We start from the raw sequence: 17,598 nt of genomic DNA, 5'->3' as shown, positions 1-17,598 counted from the left end.
CTTTCTTGTTATGGGTTAATGTTGAATAATTGTGTTGATTTAAAGATTACAAGTAACAATCTTCTTGGTACAAGAAAAATGTTCATTTCTTTATCAATCCACATGTGTGCTGTCTTGTAATAACCTTAAATTCCTTGTTTCTCCAAAACTGCATACTCGCCATGATGCTTCGTACTGAAATAGCCTCTGGTAATTTATTTGACAAGTCTATTATCTTTCGAGATCAAAAGATTTCTCTCGACTGCCTTTCTTATTACTAACTTCTTCAATTTCCACTTCTGTTCTTGCCATTTGAAGCCTTCCTGTATACTTGCTTGAACCAGCTTTATCAATTTACTTAACTAAAAACAGAAAATGCTGCAAAAGCTCTGGCAGCATCTACGGAGAGACAAGCAGAGTTACTGTTTTGAGTCATGTGACTCCACTTTGGAGCCTTTATGAATTCACTTCATGGTCTTGAATGCTTAAATCCCCTTGACCATTCCCCAAAAAATGCCAAATGTCTTTAAGTTTAACTTTAACACTGCAATGAAGTTACGACGAAAATCCCCTAGTTGCTACATTCCGGCGCCTGATCGGTTCACTGAGGGAGAATTTAGCACGGCCAATCCATTTAACCAGCCTGTCTTTTGCACTTTGTGTGGAAAACCGGTGCACCTGGAAGAAACCCATGCAGACACAGGGAGAGCGTGCAGACTGTGCACAGATAGTGACCCGAGCTGGGAATCGAACCTGGGTCCCTGGAGCTGTGAGGCAGCAGTGCTAACCACTATGCCACCGTGCCATCTTTCACCATCTTTGTTCATGATTTATATTTATCATAACTTTGGCACTACCTGTATTCGTCACCTTCGCTCTTGCAAAGGCAATGCGATCCTTTTCAATTCCCTTTGTTGCAATAATCTTCAGATTGTGCCCTTTTGTAACAGATTCACCAGCCAATGGAAATGATCTTTCACGATTGCCCCTTCCAAAAGCTTTCACCATTTTGAAACATTAACATCCTCCCTTCATTAAACTTCTGCATCCCATTGGAGAAAACCCCCAACTTGAAACAGCGTTGTTGTTGTTGTTCAACCCGTCACTTTTACATTAGACTGTTCTGTTCCAATGGAGTCAGGAATTTGCAATTTACGACCTTATTTTCCCTGTGCTATTCCCCGATGATTGGCAAAGTCTAGGTAGGTTCACCGAGCGTGAGCTGCATGAGGTCCTCAGGTCATTTTGGCTGCTGGAATCTCAAGCTCATTTATTTAAAAATCTACATCTGTCGTGGCCAAGCACGGAATTGAGGCAAACTTTACGATTAACTGTTCGAAGCAAAATACAAATCAGAAAAAACCATAGAGCAGAATATAATGTACCAGCCATCAGATTAGGGGTTTACATTATCAGGTCATCAGAATTTATTCATTGTGTGGATGAGATAAGGCATTGGACTCTTCTTAAATCTTGTCGCTTTATGTCTTAATTCAGTTAGTTTTGAATTGCGTTGTAGGCAGCCGCTGTGAGATCGGTCTGCAGTTAACAAGTAATGGATTTTGAGACAGTCAGCAATCTCGTAAAAGACTGGCAGATTTGCTAGCGTCTGCTCTCAAGAGTCTCCAGCCTGCAATAATATAAGGCTTGAAAAGGTATTTGTTGTGGGGTTCGAAGGTCACTGCCTCTGAAAGGACCAATAAAACTGTGGGTCCCTTGCTTTTGCACTGATACCGAGCAGTTGGTTTCATTATATAGGGCCGACGGGTGAAAAAACACAATGTGACCCATTTGCTTGGTCTTTCTCCCGCAACTGAGATAGAATCATAGTATCCCTGTGGTGCAGAAGGAGGCCACTCAGCCCATCAAGCCTGCACCGACAACAATCCCATCCAGGCCCTATTCCTGTATTCCCATATGTTTACCCTGCCAATCCCTCTGACACTAGGGGGCAATTTAGCACGGACGTTCTACCTAACTTGCGCATCTTTGGACCGTGGGAGGAAACCCACACAGGAACGGGAAGAATGTGCAAACTCTACGCAGACAGTCATCCGAAGTCCGAATTGAGCCCGGATCCCTGGTGCTGTGAGGCAGCAGTGCTAATCACTGTCCCTCCATGCTGCCCGCAAATTTAAGTTTGCCAACTCTGATTTAATCACGTCTCACTTATCATGCTACCACTGTCAGCTCCATTGTAAAGATATAAATTCTGCATGGGACAATGTAGGTTAAAACCTCTTCTTTTTTGACATGCATTGAGCTATATTGTAAAAAAGATGAAGTTTTTTTGGTTGAGACCCATGCTTTTGGTGTTACCTTGAGGTAGTTACTTAGTGGCTGGTTAATCTTACATTGATAGCAATGCGGAAGTCAATTGGGAGAGCTAGTACACACACAAATCCATAGAGTGACACAAGGAAGCCAGAAGGATGGGTTATGTACTTCGACATTGCCAGTTAGACAGGGTTTGCATATTTCATGAGGTAAAAGTGCTGTTATTCCCTCAGCTGCACACCAAGGTCATTAGATATCTACCCAAGCAGAAGTTTTATGCAATGTGTCCGCACTTGTGGTGTAATCCTTTCTATAATTTAGAGTTTGTAGGATGTGGGTAATGCTTCACCAGGGAATGAAACTTGACATCTTGCAATGATTTTGTATAAACTGTCTTTGTCCGATCCAATCAATAAATGGAAACTATTTTAAATGTAGAATATGATCATTTTTGGGTAGAGTTTTTCATTCAGTAGAAGAGTAAATTATAGATTTTTGTAACAAAATAATGGAAGATTTGGATTCATTCAGTGGAGAAATAAAAGAGGAACGGTTTTAAAAAGACTTGCATTTTTAGAGTAACTTGCCACACTTTCACCAAATGCCAAAGCATTACACAATCGTGGAACTGGTTAGCTCAGTTGGCTCGCTGGCTAGCATATGGTTCAGAACAATGCCAACAGCGTGGGCTCAACTCTCATTCTGGCTTGGAACTTGCCACCTTCTCTTGCCCCTGAAAGTGGAAAGCAATGGCAAACCACCACTGGCCGAAACTGCTATGAAAATGGCTCTGGCTGAAGTACCAGCAGATAATGAACCAATAACGTGCCTTCGGACAGAGACATGACATTTGTTTTGCTACCATTGTGAATTCTTATACTGGCGTTTATGGAAACGACGATTATAAATGTATCACGTTGTAATTATATCCTCCTGCCAGTGGTGGCAATGCAGTGCATGAAAATCACAGAGAGAGCATAATTAACGTGTGACAAGTCTACATAGTTTTCATGAAATAACAAAAGTAGGAGTTTGTAATGGGGAATGTTTCAGATGCCAGTCATTTCAATGTGCATGGGAGTCAAGGCCAAAGATAAATTTTAAACCAATCGGACGTGTAGGAGTAACAATTGATCTTGGGTGTGAGTGCAAAGTAGGCTGCCAGGGATAAACCCTGACCAATATTCAGTTTCATTGACTCATTGGGTGGCTGATGTGAATGTTTTTTATTGTACTACTGCCCATGTTGAATCCCCTCTTCATATAACTCTGTTCCTATTTTAAAGCCATACATTCAGCCTTTAGAGCACATGTTCTCCTGTAGTATTGGAGTCCCCTGCAGACTGAGGGGCTATGATTAAAGCTCTGTGCAAAAGGGTGTAAAAAAGCTATTGCAAAAGTTTACGTGGTTAGTGTCTATTATGGATATCAAAATAGAAATTTCCAACAGGTGAAATTTACAGGAAGTGCATATAGATCTAAGCCAATTGATATATTACCAGTAGATATCCAATAACATTTTATACAGGAAGTTAAGAAAGAGTATGGCCTTTAGGGTACAGGGTCAGAGTTTAGGGATAACTGATGTATGATGGCACAACGGTTAGCACTGCTGCCTCCCAGCACCAGGGACCCAGGTTCGAGTCCCAGCTAGGGTCACTGTCTGTGCGGAGTTTGTCCGTTCTCCCATGTCTGCATGGATTCCCTCTGGGGGCTCCGGTTTCCTCCCATAGTCCAAAAAACATGCTGGTTTTTGGTGTGTCGGCCATGCTAAATTTTCCCTCAGTGTACCCAAACAGGCACCAGAGTATGGTGATTGGGGGATTTTCACGGTGACTTCATTGCAGTGTTAATATAAGCCTACTTGCGACACTAATAAACTTTAAACTTCAATATGTAATTCGGTCACCATTTTAAAGTTATGGCCAGAATGTTAAGTTACCTTGCAGGTGAGTTTTCAGGTAGGGAGACTCCATAAAATGGGCACTTTTCCTGCCATCTATCTTCCCACCCCTACTCTTGATGGAATTTTACGAGTGGTTGGGGAGAAGTCGAAGAGCCCACTCACCTTTGTGTCAACTGAGGCCCAATAAATGGCCACAATTTTATGGGTCACGACTGGAAATGGTTTAGAAATCTGTCAGGTCACATTTTTTGGGTTTCAGGTTGTTAAAAGATGAGGGAGTAGTCTTGTCTTGTTTACATGACTTCTATTTCAACTAGAGGCACCCTCTCCAGCTGCAGAGCGCACCATGCTTTGACTCCACCCTGACTCCCAGTCCTGCTTGCCCCCATCGCCAGGACATACCAGTTTGACCCCAGCAATACCCATCCCAGTCACTGACCTTGCAAACGTCGTTGAATGATGTTGTTCGCTGGATGCAGTCCCAGCAGTCACCAAAGCCCCCAGTGAAATTGCCGAGACCAACGAGCTCCCGGTTGTCCGATTGGCTGGCAGCTCTCTGAGGCAGGACTTCCTCCACTGATGGGACCGGATGTCCTCCTTCAAGGTAATTAATGTCCTGGCACACAGGACTAGATGCCATCTGTATCCAACCATGGCACTGACACAGTATGCGTATAAAATCCAGCCACAAATTTTGTCCTAAATCTATACAATTGATAATGAAATAACAAAATGCGTTGGGAGATAGAGGTTTCTGTGTTGTACACGCTAAGAGGCTGGGAGATGTGAAACTGAGCTTTTGGACTTTGTGCTGATTGGAGGGGATAAATGCAGCATGGTTTTCCATTCAATGCATGCCATAGGAATACATACAATAGAAAAGTCTGACAGCAGGAAATGAGTGTGCAGATACAAGAATCTTAACATTTCATTGTAGATGGATAACCAGTGAGTACTGGTGGAAGGGTATTTTTTTTGGCCGGAGGTCCGTGACTAGTGGTGTTCCACAGGGATCTGTATTGGGACTTCTGCTGTTTGTGTATATAAATGACTTGGATGAAAACATAGATGGATGAGTTGGTAAGTTGCAGATGACACAGGGATAGTGTTGAAGGTTATCAAAGGATAAAGCAGGATATAGATCCGTTGCAGATATGGGCAGAGAAATGGCAGGTGGAGTTTAATCCGGGCAAATGTAGGTGTTGCACTTCAGGAGATCAAATGTCAAGGGTAAGTGTACAGTTAATGGCAGGACCTTGAAGAACACAGATGTGCAGAGGTATCTTGGGGTTCAAGTCCATAGCTTAGAGTACTGAGTTCCATTCTGGTCGGCACATTACAGAAAGGATATCGAGATCTTGGAGAGGGTGCAGAGGACTTTTACCAGAATGCTGCCAGGGATAGAGCGTTTGAGCTTTAAGGAGAGGCTGTACAAGCTAGGGGTTTTTTTTGGAGTGGCAGAGGCTAGAAGAAGACCTGTTAGAAGTCTATAAAATTATGAGAGGCATAGATAGGGTTGGCATTCAGAATCTTTTTCCCAGAGTTAAAATGTCTTATACTAGGGGGCATGCACTTAAGGTGAGATGGGGAAAGTTTAAAGGAGATGTGAGGGAAAGCTATTTTTACACAGAACAGTGGTAAGTGTCTGGAACGCACTGCTGGGGTGATGATGGAGGCAAATACCATAGTGGCATTTAAGGGCCTTTTAGATAAGCACATGAATTTGTCAGGATTAGAAGGATATGGACCAGTTGAGACTCAACCACATTGCTGTGACTCTGGAGTCACATGCAGGGCAGACCAGGTAAGGAAGGTAGGTTTCCTTCCCTAAAGGAATTCAAATTCCATCGCCTGCTATGCCAGGATTCGAATCCGGGCCCCAGAACATTAGCTGAGTTTCTGTAATGATGGTTTAGTGATGATACCACCAGGCCATTGTGATGTACTTTAAGGGCCATTGCAAAAATCCACTGGATTTTAGTAGAAACCTGTGGAGCCATTTATGTAGACTGGGTTGGAATATTCATACAATATAAGTCACATTCCAGGAGGTTGATGAGTTAGCCTTTCTTCATTTTTAAAAACAGAATTTAAATAAGAGAATACGGAAAGGAAGCAAATTTTAAAGCCTTTCTCGTGCCTTCTCAGTCTGACACTTGTCTAATTGAAAAGTCCATGTTCAATAAATATCAGCCATTTTCTTCTGTTTCTGGAAGGTGACATATTTTCCAACTCGATCTGAATATATCAGTGTTTTTTTATTATTGTATTATAGTGACTTCTTATCTAAATTTAATAGTGATAATAAATTTATGTATTGAATATAGTGGATCATTTTGATATAGCAACAGTTTTATTAAATCTTGCTGGCTTAGTGGATGGATGGCTGAGGATAATGCTACCAAGTCTGTGTTGTTTTTTTACCCTTCCAACCACCTATTCTTTACAATACCTCCTTGTCCTAGTACAATTTGTCGTTGCTTAGAGCGGAGCATTGCCAACTCTTCTCCTAATAGAAATTTTACTGAATCAATATACACGTTGGAGTTCATTCTGCTTATTTTGTGCATGGTTTGATTTATGATTTATGACTCACAGCACTAGGGTCCTGAGTTCAATTCTGGTCTCGGGTCACTGCCTGTGTGGAGTTTGCACAATCTCCCCGCGTGTTCATGGGTTTCCTCTGGATGCTCGGGTTTCCTCCCACACTCCAAAGATGTGTGGATTAGGTGGATTGGCCATGCTTAATTGCTCCTTAATGTCAGGGGGACCAGCAGGGCAAATATGTATGGTTACAGGGACAGGGATTGGGTTGAATTGTTGGTGATGTAATCTTGATGGGCCAAATGGCCTTATTCTGCACCGTATGTATGATATTTCTTGGTGCTCTTTTATCATTCGCCTCTGACCTGTACTTTCAACTTTACCCTTCAGTGATTCATTTTCATTCTTTAATTCATTTTTGTCAATTTTAGACATTTTTGGAAGATTGTTGGAGAACATTGACTCTTCCAATGTGTAACTGCGTGCTCTCCACAATTAAATTGCTGAGATTAGTGCTGGGTTAAATTTAATAACAATGCAAAATTATAGTTTAAACTTGGCTATTAAAACAACAAAGGGGGAATATTTTTGGAGTAAACATGAGAACAGCTTCAAGCCTGTTTTTACTTTCCTTCTCCTATTATTAAATAAAATTGAGTATCCGATATATTGGCAGCAGACCCATTTTAAGTTATTCCTCCCAACTGAATATTTTGTGTCGTAGGTTTTTCTTCTTTAATACTGCTGCAGATTGTTTCAGATATTATTAAATTTGTTCAGTAGTTTAGTCTGTACATGAAATTTGATATTGTGATTTTTTTGCCTCCCACCACTCTGTATGGAGTCACACCACCTGTAGTGACTGATTGCAGTAACAGGTACTCACGTTCAGCATGAAGTAACACCCACCTTTAACAGCTGGTCGCTGTAATAACAGATACTCCTTGAAACCAGTATGGCATCTCATCACCTACACCACTTGATAGGAGCCATCACTGAAACTTCCTGTGGAGCATCATTATGTATATGTAAAGCCACTCTCTCGCTCCGTTCCGCATGGAGCCTTGCTGTTACCTCTGAAGATTGTGAGAGCTCGGCTCGTGACAGAACTTCAACACATAATCTGAACTAACACTTAGGTGAACATTAATGATTCCCTGGTAATGTTTGAAGAAAATAGTGCTCTAGGTTCCCTGGCCGTTAAAATGGAAATTTTTGGCTGCTGCGGAGTTTTGCAGGCTTCTACACCATGACTTCCCAATATGCAATCTGGTTGCTTGGTGTCAGATAGGCTAAATGATAATCTTTACACTGCTGTCCCCTTGGCATCAGCAGCAATAGATTCTAGGAACCAGATTATCCAGTGGTAATGTCGACAAACCCATCAGCATTGCTTCACTGAAACAGGTGACAACTCCCAGAATTTAGACAAGTGCTCGATAACAGAGAAACCCAGAAGCTGCTGTCAGGGATGTGCTGTAGAAGTTCAAAGTGCAATCTCCCTTGAAATATGATTTGGTGAAAATTTAATTCTTACATTATTATTCTCATCAGCCTTTGAAAAAAATCATGTTTTGTTGAATGTGGTGTAGCCATATTTTTAATGGTATACTAAATTCCTAATCACTGCCTAACACCCTCGCCAACCCGGAGAAACTACTTTTATATACACTGAATATCAAATTGCTCCATAATAAAAGAAATCCGCATTTTTGAAGTAGAAAATGAGTAGATTTTATAGTCTCTTTATTTTAGCTTCCATCTCATTACATTTACTGAGTGTGCACTAGAATAAGTGTGTTGGATCTGGGCTACTTCACACTCATTCAGGGCATGCAAAAACAGTGGGTAAAGTATCGAAGTAAGGACCCTTCACTGGCTCTTGGCTCCTTTGCCATGTTAGTTGATCCCTTGTGATTATTGCTCGGTCTGCAACTTGGCACTAAAAGGCAGGAAACACCCTTAAGAAGTTCTATTTAAAGCCTTCATCCATTACACAGAGATTACTTGCTGGGTTGCCCGTCTAGGCTGGTGATTAATGATTGGTCTTCTTATGGCCTACTTTCTGACTTACAAAATTCTGATTTCTAAGAAAAGGATGTACTGTTGATGCTATACTGTTTCTGCCGGCCTTCATAACAGTTTTACTGCAGCTATGGGTGGTCTGGTAAGGGTTGCCTTTGCTGCTGGAGGACAAGGAGGAGTAACAAGGAAGACTGGAGACAGCAGCTAGGGGCAGAGGGAATGAGGTTCTCCACCAGAGTCGGTGGGGCTACAGCGATCACTCCTGTCTCGTCTCCTCTTGAAATGCAATGTCTCCAGATGCCTTTGGTTCACTAAAAGCTGTTATAGAAACCCTACAGCGCAGAAAGAGGCCATTCGGGCCATCAAGTCTGCACCAACCACAATCCCACCCAGGTACTATCCCCATATCCCTACACCTTTACCTGCTAATCCCTCTAACCTACTCATCTCAGGACTCCAAAGGGCAATTTTAGCATAGCCAGTCAACCTAACCAGCTCATCTTTGGACTGTGGGAGGAAACTGGAGCACCTGGAGGAACCCACACAAACACGAGGAGAATGTGCAGACTCCACACAGACAGTGACCCAAGCAGGGAATCGAACCCAGGTCCCTGGAGCTGTGAGGCAGTAGTGCTAACCACTGTGCTGCCCCTCATTGAGTATATCACAACACAAACCTTGAATTGAGTCATTGATAGCAATGTTTAGGCCCTTAACTTCGATACACTTTGGGGCTCCTTCCAGCTGCAGCAGATGACATCAGCGATTATTCCCACATTGCAGTTCACCATTATGGCGAGTTATCAAAGTGGCCATGACCAAAATGAACACAACACCTCTTTCGTCTTGCACAGGGCAAAGCACAGAGAGAGGCTTCACCTGTGCTACAAACTTTCCCAGGATCTTGGGCAATATAGATTGCATCCACATTGTCTTGCGTGCTCCTGATCACCAACCGGAAGTCTTTTTTTAATGAAAAGAAGCCTGCTGTCTTAGAGCCCAGCTTGTTGGTGACCACTCCAACGTTTTCATACTAATCTGTGTGCCATCCTAGCAGCAGTTTTGATGCATTCTGCCTCTGTTAGTCTTCTGTGCCATCTTTTATCCCAACCTGGCCATCATGTCACAGGCTGACTGCTGGGTGATGATGCTGCTCAGGAATCTGGGCCTGGACCAGGCATGTTGTTGTGTCTCCATTTTCAGGGGCAATCTCATTTCTCGGCCATAAGGTTTTCTGCGCAAAAATAAGTGAACATCAATACATTAAACATATGATGATTGAGCACTTGAAAAGTTACCAGAATGGTACCTCAATGTACTGAAGGTGCTCTTGTTGAATTAACTTTTAAAATTGAAATGACTAACGTATAATCATAAATTCTCACACCGCAATTCAACTGTGTTCTTTGCAGTTTTGCTGAATTTCTTCCAACACAAGGGAATTAAATTTTGGATTTCACGGCTCACTTGTGATAACTGGAAACTTTATCACATTATTCTGTGATTGTAATAATTACAATGGATAACAGAAAATTGAATGATTGCTACCTATTCGGCATCAGACACAGTAGAGTACATTTGCTGGTAAATGATTGCTTAAAAATGTTCAGTAATTTGGTTCTCTTATCTAGGCTGCATACATCACTGTAGGATATGTGTCAGCTGTGGCTCAGTTGGAATCCTACAGTGTAGGAGGAGGCCATTCAGTCCATTGAGCCTGCAGTGACTCTCTGACAGAGCATCTTACCTAGGCCCTATTCCTGTGAACCCATGTATATACCCCACTAATCCCCCTGACCTACACATCTTGGGACACAAAGGAGCAATTTAGCATGGCCAATTCACCTAACCTGCACGTCTTTGAACTGTGGAAGGAAATCTGGATTAAATGGTCCTCTCACTTCCAAACTTGCCCCTATTGGGGCATTAAATTCCATCCTATAAATGAGATGCTGAGATGCCTCCTGCATTTATTGAGCATATGCTCACTTGATCATACTGGTGATGTTTTCTGTCCAAGGACAACTCTATAAATTAAGCATTATCCAGCTGACCTAGAAATGCAACGTAGAAAATGAATACTACAAAATGAATACATTTTGTGAATTTGCACTCCCCAAGTGCAGAGATTTATTCTGTATTATTCACCCTGATATATAATTGTGTGTAGTAAGCTATAATTAAGCAATAACATTGTTTTCCATCACTCAAATGACAGGAGCAGAACCCTGAAGCTAAGGTTGAAATTTGGATTGTGACAGTAAGATAAATTTTGAAAATGTATTTACAGGAACAGGGAGGGGACAGATTAATGGAGTTTTGGCGGGAAATTCTCGAAGGTGAGGGCTCAAGCAGCTGCCCACTGTGGGGCAAAGAGAGTAGGGATCGCACAAATATCAGCAATCGGGAAATACTACAACACATTACAAATATAAATTAGAACCAGTTGCTCCAATTTTCCCAAATGGGACAGGAGTATGGAACAGTTGATAAGGAAGTTGGATGAGATTTTCTAGCCTCCCAGCTCTGTGTTTCCTGGCAATAGAAGTTGGCATACTGTTCGCTAGTGGTGGGATTCTCACATTTAAACCATATGATATTATCACTCTTCCCCAAGTGTTCGCTCACAGGAAAATGATCCATCTCATTTCCAAGCACCAGATCTAGCAATGCCTTCTTTCTAGTTGGCCTGAGTCGCATAAGGATGTTCTCCTGAATATTTGTCAGAAATTCCTCCCCTTCATTTGCCTTTACTCTAATGTGGCATGGTGGCACAGTGGCTAGCACTGCTGCTTCACAGCACCAGGGACCCGGGTTCGAATCTGGCCATGAATCACTGTATGTGTGGAGTTAGCATGTTCTCCCAACGTCTGTGTGGGTTTCCTCCGGGTGCTCCAGTTTCTTCCCCCAGTCCGAAGGATGTGCCTGTTAGATGCGTTGGCTATGCCAAATTTTCTGTCAGTGTTCCTGAACAGACGCCAGAGTGTGGTGACTCGGGGATTTTCACAGTAACCTCATTGCAGTGTGAATTAAGCCTAGTTGTGACACTAATAAATAAATTTTAGACTTAAACTTTAAAAAAAAATCCCAGTTGATTTTTAGTTAATGAAAATCCCCCAGATGTTCCACTCCACAGTTCACAAAATGGATATTGCACAGAAGATGGTCATTCAGCCCAAAGTGTCTATCCTGGTGCTCCAAAGGGGTAATTTATCTGGTAACAGTTCCTGGGGAGCAGGTCCTGAAAATCCCACCCTAAGTTTAAATGAAGGATTTCCCTTCACTTGTTACATAAGAGTTCATACTACAGTTAGGCTATGGAAACTCATTTCTTGTTCATGTATTGTGTGTGTGGAGTACAAACATCATTTTGGAAATGCACACCTTTGGACACTATCATTTGAACTATGTGCATAAAAAAGTTGATAAACCTATTGGAACTGCCTGGCTGAAGAGAATAGTCAAGGAAACTATTAAACTATCAAGAGAACTATCAAGCTATCAAGTCCTATAAATCTCTTTTGGAGCTGTCAAATGAATTGGAATTGTCAGATGTTTGAAAGAGTCAAACTTATTGGAACTATCAAGGCATTTAAATCTCCTGGCCTTTAAATGTTTTATATAAAAATTCTGGAATTTAGTAAAAATCTATCCTTTGACTTAGGCCAAAGTATTATCATTATAGGATTTGTGACTGATTTCAAAACCTTCATTATCGCAACGGGATGCCTGTCAGTCCACAGTTTGCCAGCTCCAGTAGTTATAAAGTCTTTGATATGAGACTTTGGATACAAATGCTTGTTTTTACAAAAGATTAAGCATTTGAATGAAATGATTGGTTTCATGAGGGATCATACAATCAAAGAATTGTAGTGAATGCATTTTTATGAAAATGTTTTGTTTATTAAAATAAAATCTTCAGTAGACATTTAAAACTTTATTCATCCCAGCTTAGGTCCTGACCTCTGTCCATGATTACTGGGTAGGTTAGCACAGAGAATAGAAGAGCAAAAGATGTTGGGTGGGAAGCATTGAGTGGCTTATATTGACATGGTTAGTGTAGCACTATAATGGGCCATGGGAGTGGGTAGAGTTGCATAGGTTGGGATGGAAGGTATGGGGATGGTGGGGGACATGAGGTTGGCAAGGTTGGGACTTGGGTAGTGTGTATGGCTGAGGTGTGTGGGGGGTGAGAGCTGGAGGGTTTTTTGGTCTTTCTTTTTAATAACTGGGAGAAAGTCCCAGAAAGGCTGACCTTTCACACAGCCTGCCCGCCTCATTGGCCAGCAGTCCTGTGTCTGCCTCCACACTGTTTCAGGAGGCAGTGAGCCAAAGGCTCTTCAGCACTGGCTCTCCCCCACCCCCCTCCAAGAAGAACTTAACTTAGACCATCTTGGCCATTTGCTCCCGAATTAGATTTGTGGAACTCGGAATCTTCCAGATTCTGCACTCCTGACTTGAGAGTGAAAATTCAGGCCAATGTGTTGGAAATGGGGTCTGACGTATGGCTTTGTTCTTTAGTCCAATCATCCCTTGCTTCACCTGGAGACTATATTTGGCCTTAACTCCCAATTTGTCATGGAAATAACTAGTAGATTAGAAATAATCTTGTTCCCATATGCACTTAGTGTCTAACTTGATTTAATATTGATTTGGTTTATTATTTTTGTATGAATTGGTAGCCAATGAAAAGTTACTTGCATCCTATGCAGACTAACCTCAATGTTCATGGAATACATAGGGGAGAAGGAAAGGAGAAGGTGCAGAATAAAGTGCTACAATCATAGCTAGGGTGAAGAGGAAGATCAACCTAATATAAGGAAGGCCCCTTCAAAAGTCTGATGGCAGCAGGGAAGAGCTGTTCTTGAGTTGATTAGTATGTGACGACTTTTGTATCAGTTTGCCGTTGCCATGATTTTTGACCATGCCTTTCTGTCAGTGTTTAATATCAGAACTGCGTATATAAACACTCAGATAGGAATCCTGTTGTGTGTAACTCTGGCCAGTAGGAGGAAATCTCACAGGCAATTTACTCATCTTTTTAAATGGGAAGCTTACAACTGGATTAGAGAACAATGGGTAAGTATTAAAGAAGCTGTGTGGGGATGAGAAGCAAAACAAGTGAATTCCACTTCGGGAAAGCAGCCAGAGAGTTTGGTATGTTTGTTTTTGTTATGATGGAGATTAATATATTCAGCCGTGAAGAATGTGGTCCCAGGAGGTGACACTGAAAGTGCCATTCACCAGACACTGTTTGCAACCCCAGCCCCGCCAGGCTTACCTAAACATTTCAGTCATGTTCTCAGAGCCTGACTACGGGAGCTCAGCGAATGGCAATCAGAGGTCACGTTATTGGCCATCAGCGGATAATGTGCTACTGAAGTTTCATCAATAGCGTTTTGTGCAACAACACTTTGAAAGCTTGGCCCTTGGAATAAAAGCAAGTGGTGGGGCAGCAGTAACTGGGACACTCTAGTCGAAGAAATGACCACTCTATTTTGTTTAAACTTCCCTGAAGTGTTGTAGATCCTTTGCAATCTTAACAAAAAAAACGTTGGCAAATGTATTTTCATAAAAGTAACAATACTGATAAACTAATATGGTGGGTGGGGGGGGGCAGTGGTGGGTGTAAGGTAACATGACAACAATCTGGAATTTATTTAGTTCTGTGAGCAGCTCCACTGTTCTGGTATATTTTACATGGTTTGTTCCTTGGTGCCCTGGTGGGTTGACAGTTCCAGTGGTGAGTTTGTAGCCGCATGCACCAACAATCGCACATTCGCCTTGCTGTTATAATGAGGCACTGAGCAGAGGCCAAACCTGCAAAACTGGAAGAGAGAGTTAGTTCAGGATGTGGAAACATTGGGAAATAATGGGTTGCAAATCTGTTCCACCATTCGATTCGTAAGCAGTCTCACAACACCAGGTTAAAGTCCAACAGGTTTATTTGGAATCATGAGCTTTTGGAGCACTGCTCCTTCATAGCTGAGACTTTTTACTGTCCCCACCCCAATGCATGCATCTCCACATCATGACCATTCGATTAGATCATGGCTATTCTGAACTGCACCTTAAGGCTATGGAAACCAACTTTATGTACCCCATGCTTGTAATTTAATCCAAAGGACCAACTTTCTTTTAGCTTATTTGATGACTTTTTGTTTATGTACAATAGATTTTAGTGTTTTTACTATTCCCTCTACTGAATTCCATCTGCAGTTTTCACTTAGGCTGTCTCTATAACTCATCTGTACACTCCAACTTACTGTCATCTCAAACTCAGTTATAGAACTCTCTTCCTTCTTTCAGCTGATATAGTGAAAAGTTGAGCTTCTCATACAGTTCCCTGAGAAATATTACTTTTCACATCCTGCCAATTGGAGAACCTAATTCTGTGTCCCAGCTCCCAACATATTACTAAGCCACATCACAAAGTTGTCTTCATTTCAGTCTGCGCTTATTTTGTTGCTAACAATCTCTTGAGTGGAGCATTGTCAAAGCCCTTTCAGAATCACAGTTGTCTCACATCCATTGACACTCCACCAGTCATCTTGTGAGTAATGAGCTTGGAAAGGAATTCCATCACATTCGGCAAACAGAAACTGTACTGAGTTTCTTTGATTAGCTATTACAGGCTTCCAGTCAATCTGGCCTGAATTTATATTCCTGGATTCCAATCCCAACGTTGGGATGAAATGTGGGGCAGGAGATGCTGGCGGAGGTAGCCAATAGGCAATTTTGAAGGAGGTTACCAATTAAATGGCTGCTTCAGGGGCCTTGCCCAATTAAGGGTAGCAGGAGAGCTCCTGAATTTGGAGGATCAATAGCAGTCCGTCAAGCCCTAATAAAACGGTGGTCCCACTCTCAGAGCTTTTTGTTGTGGAAATTGATTCTATGGAGCGATGGCTTCATTCTTAGTTGTCGCCAGCACATTAGCTAAGTAAGAGGACTATAATAACTCCAGAAGTCAGCTGTAAAGGAACGGTTCTTTATTGCAAAAATAAAGTAAAACAAAACCACAAGCCTGTTGTGAACACTAACAGATCCAACTGGGACAACATAATAATGAAGCCACTCAGAGTCTTGCTTTATAAAGAGCTTGGAATACGAGCTCCACCTGGTGAGGTAATTACCAATCACCCGGGAGCTCATATTCTATCAGACCCATAGGGAAATCTATCAGTGATTTCCCTAGTTCAAGTCCTGGGGTTTTTGGGGATGTTAAGATCCTCTGAACTTGGCAAAAAGCCTCCAAAAGGAATGGGCACTGCTGAGATTGTGGATGATTTTCAGATTGAAACCACCCCAATCCTGCTACGAGGAGGTCCCCATGGTTTCAGGGACATTCTTCTGACATGATGGGTACCCTGTGCGCCGCATTGAGAATTGGCTCACACTCAGGAGAATGTCCTTACCCTTCATGTTTGGGCTAACATACAGGACCTGTTGTCTCTTGCAGAATAAGTCAGATGCCCAGTACTGTGTTGGAAAGCCAGCACAGCACTTGGTGATATAAAACTTCAGCCTCATCACCTGGGGGTGATGCCTCAGTCAAATTAATATGTAATTCTCTGTCTCTGATAGATTCCACTAACTTCCCCATAATTGATGTTATATTAACAAAGTTGTAGTTTCTCCACTCCTTAAACAATGGACTGAAATTTGCAATTTTACAGGTAAAGTGCAAGTTCTAAATCTAGAGAGGTTTTTGAAAACTAGTCCATCAAATATTCTTTTTAATACAGAGAATGGAAACCGTCAGCTCCTGAAGATTTAACTATCTTGAGTTCCAATTTTATTTTAGGTTCCCTTGACTTCTTAAAAATGTTCCTCAGTATCCATTTCACAAATCTGTCGTTTCCTTACAATCCATTATAGTTTCACCCTCTTCTATCCCATATTCCCAATTACCTTTGATATACTTGTAAACATTTTTGCTTTTGGCTTTGAAATGCCTTGCTATATTTTTAAATTTTATTTGGCACATGTTTACTTCCTTTGTTACTTTTTATAGCTCTCTCATTTTGCTGGATTTCCACTTTCATTGCAGTTGTGTAAGTCTTTTCTTTCACCTTGATACTGTCTCTTATTTCATTGCTAACTGAGTTGTTTTTGAAGGTGTGCACTGTTTTGCATCTTACAAAATATTTATTTGAATACTTTGTACTATTTGTGGGTTTACTCATGAACAGTTCAGTCCCATTTACTGTCGTCAGCTTAGTTCTTATCTTCTTACAATGTAACTATCACCTTGGGCTGTCAGCAATGAGTGACACATGTATTGGAAAAGCCTCGGGAATGTGGAATGGAAATTGCTGGATAAACTCAGCAGGTCTGTCAGCATCTATGGAGAGAGAAACAGAATTAACCCTTTGGGCCTGATTTTACCATTTTCATTCTAAGTGCTGAATCTGGGCACAATTCAGACCTGACTTGGAAATCTGCTTTCGGGCACCTCCATACGCACTCAGCCTGACAAAAAATCGCGAATCTGAATGGCGCTGTGGGCGGAGCTTAGCGCGCTTGAAGCGATCAGAGCTCTGAAATGCGCATGCATGGTTAGAAAAAAGATTTGAAAAAGCACGCCCGTGTCAGATCGCTCCCGGGCCGCAGACAGCGGAGAAAGCGGCCCGGGAGTGAAAAGCATGAACAATAGCCCCCAGAGACATCACTGTCTCCCTTATCCACCCACCCGCTTGCTACCCAGACCGATTGTGACCCCCTGCAGATCGCCTGCAGATGGCAATGGACCCCCCTGCCCCCTCATCCACCCCCTACCAGAGATCCATTGGGCAACACTCCCCTTCCCCCCCACCAGTGAGCAATCAGGCCTCCCTCCCCCACCACTAAAAATACATCTTACCTGC

General features: G+C 42.1%; 1 protein-coding gene across 1 annotated transcript in view; it reads left to right on the top strand.

Annotated features, from left to right (window-relative positions):
• LOC145355321 (copine-8) overlaps window positions 1-17,598 on the top strand; it is a 343,466-nt gene that overhangs the window by 218,366 nt on the left and 107,502 nt on the right. The gene's annotated exons all lie outside the window — the stretch shown is intronic.

Source organism: Carcharhinus amblyrhynchos, chromosome 19 (assembly GCF_965287045.1).
Source record: "Carcharhinus amblyrhynchos chromosome 19, sCarAmb.v2.hapA, whole genome shotgun sequence".
Classification (NCBI taxonomy): Eukaryota; Metazoa; Chordata; class Chondrichthyes; order Carcharhiniformes; family Carcharhinidae; genus Carcharhinus; species Carcharhinus amblyrhynchos.
This window is presented reverse-complemented; position numbering and strand designations above follow the sequence as displayed.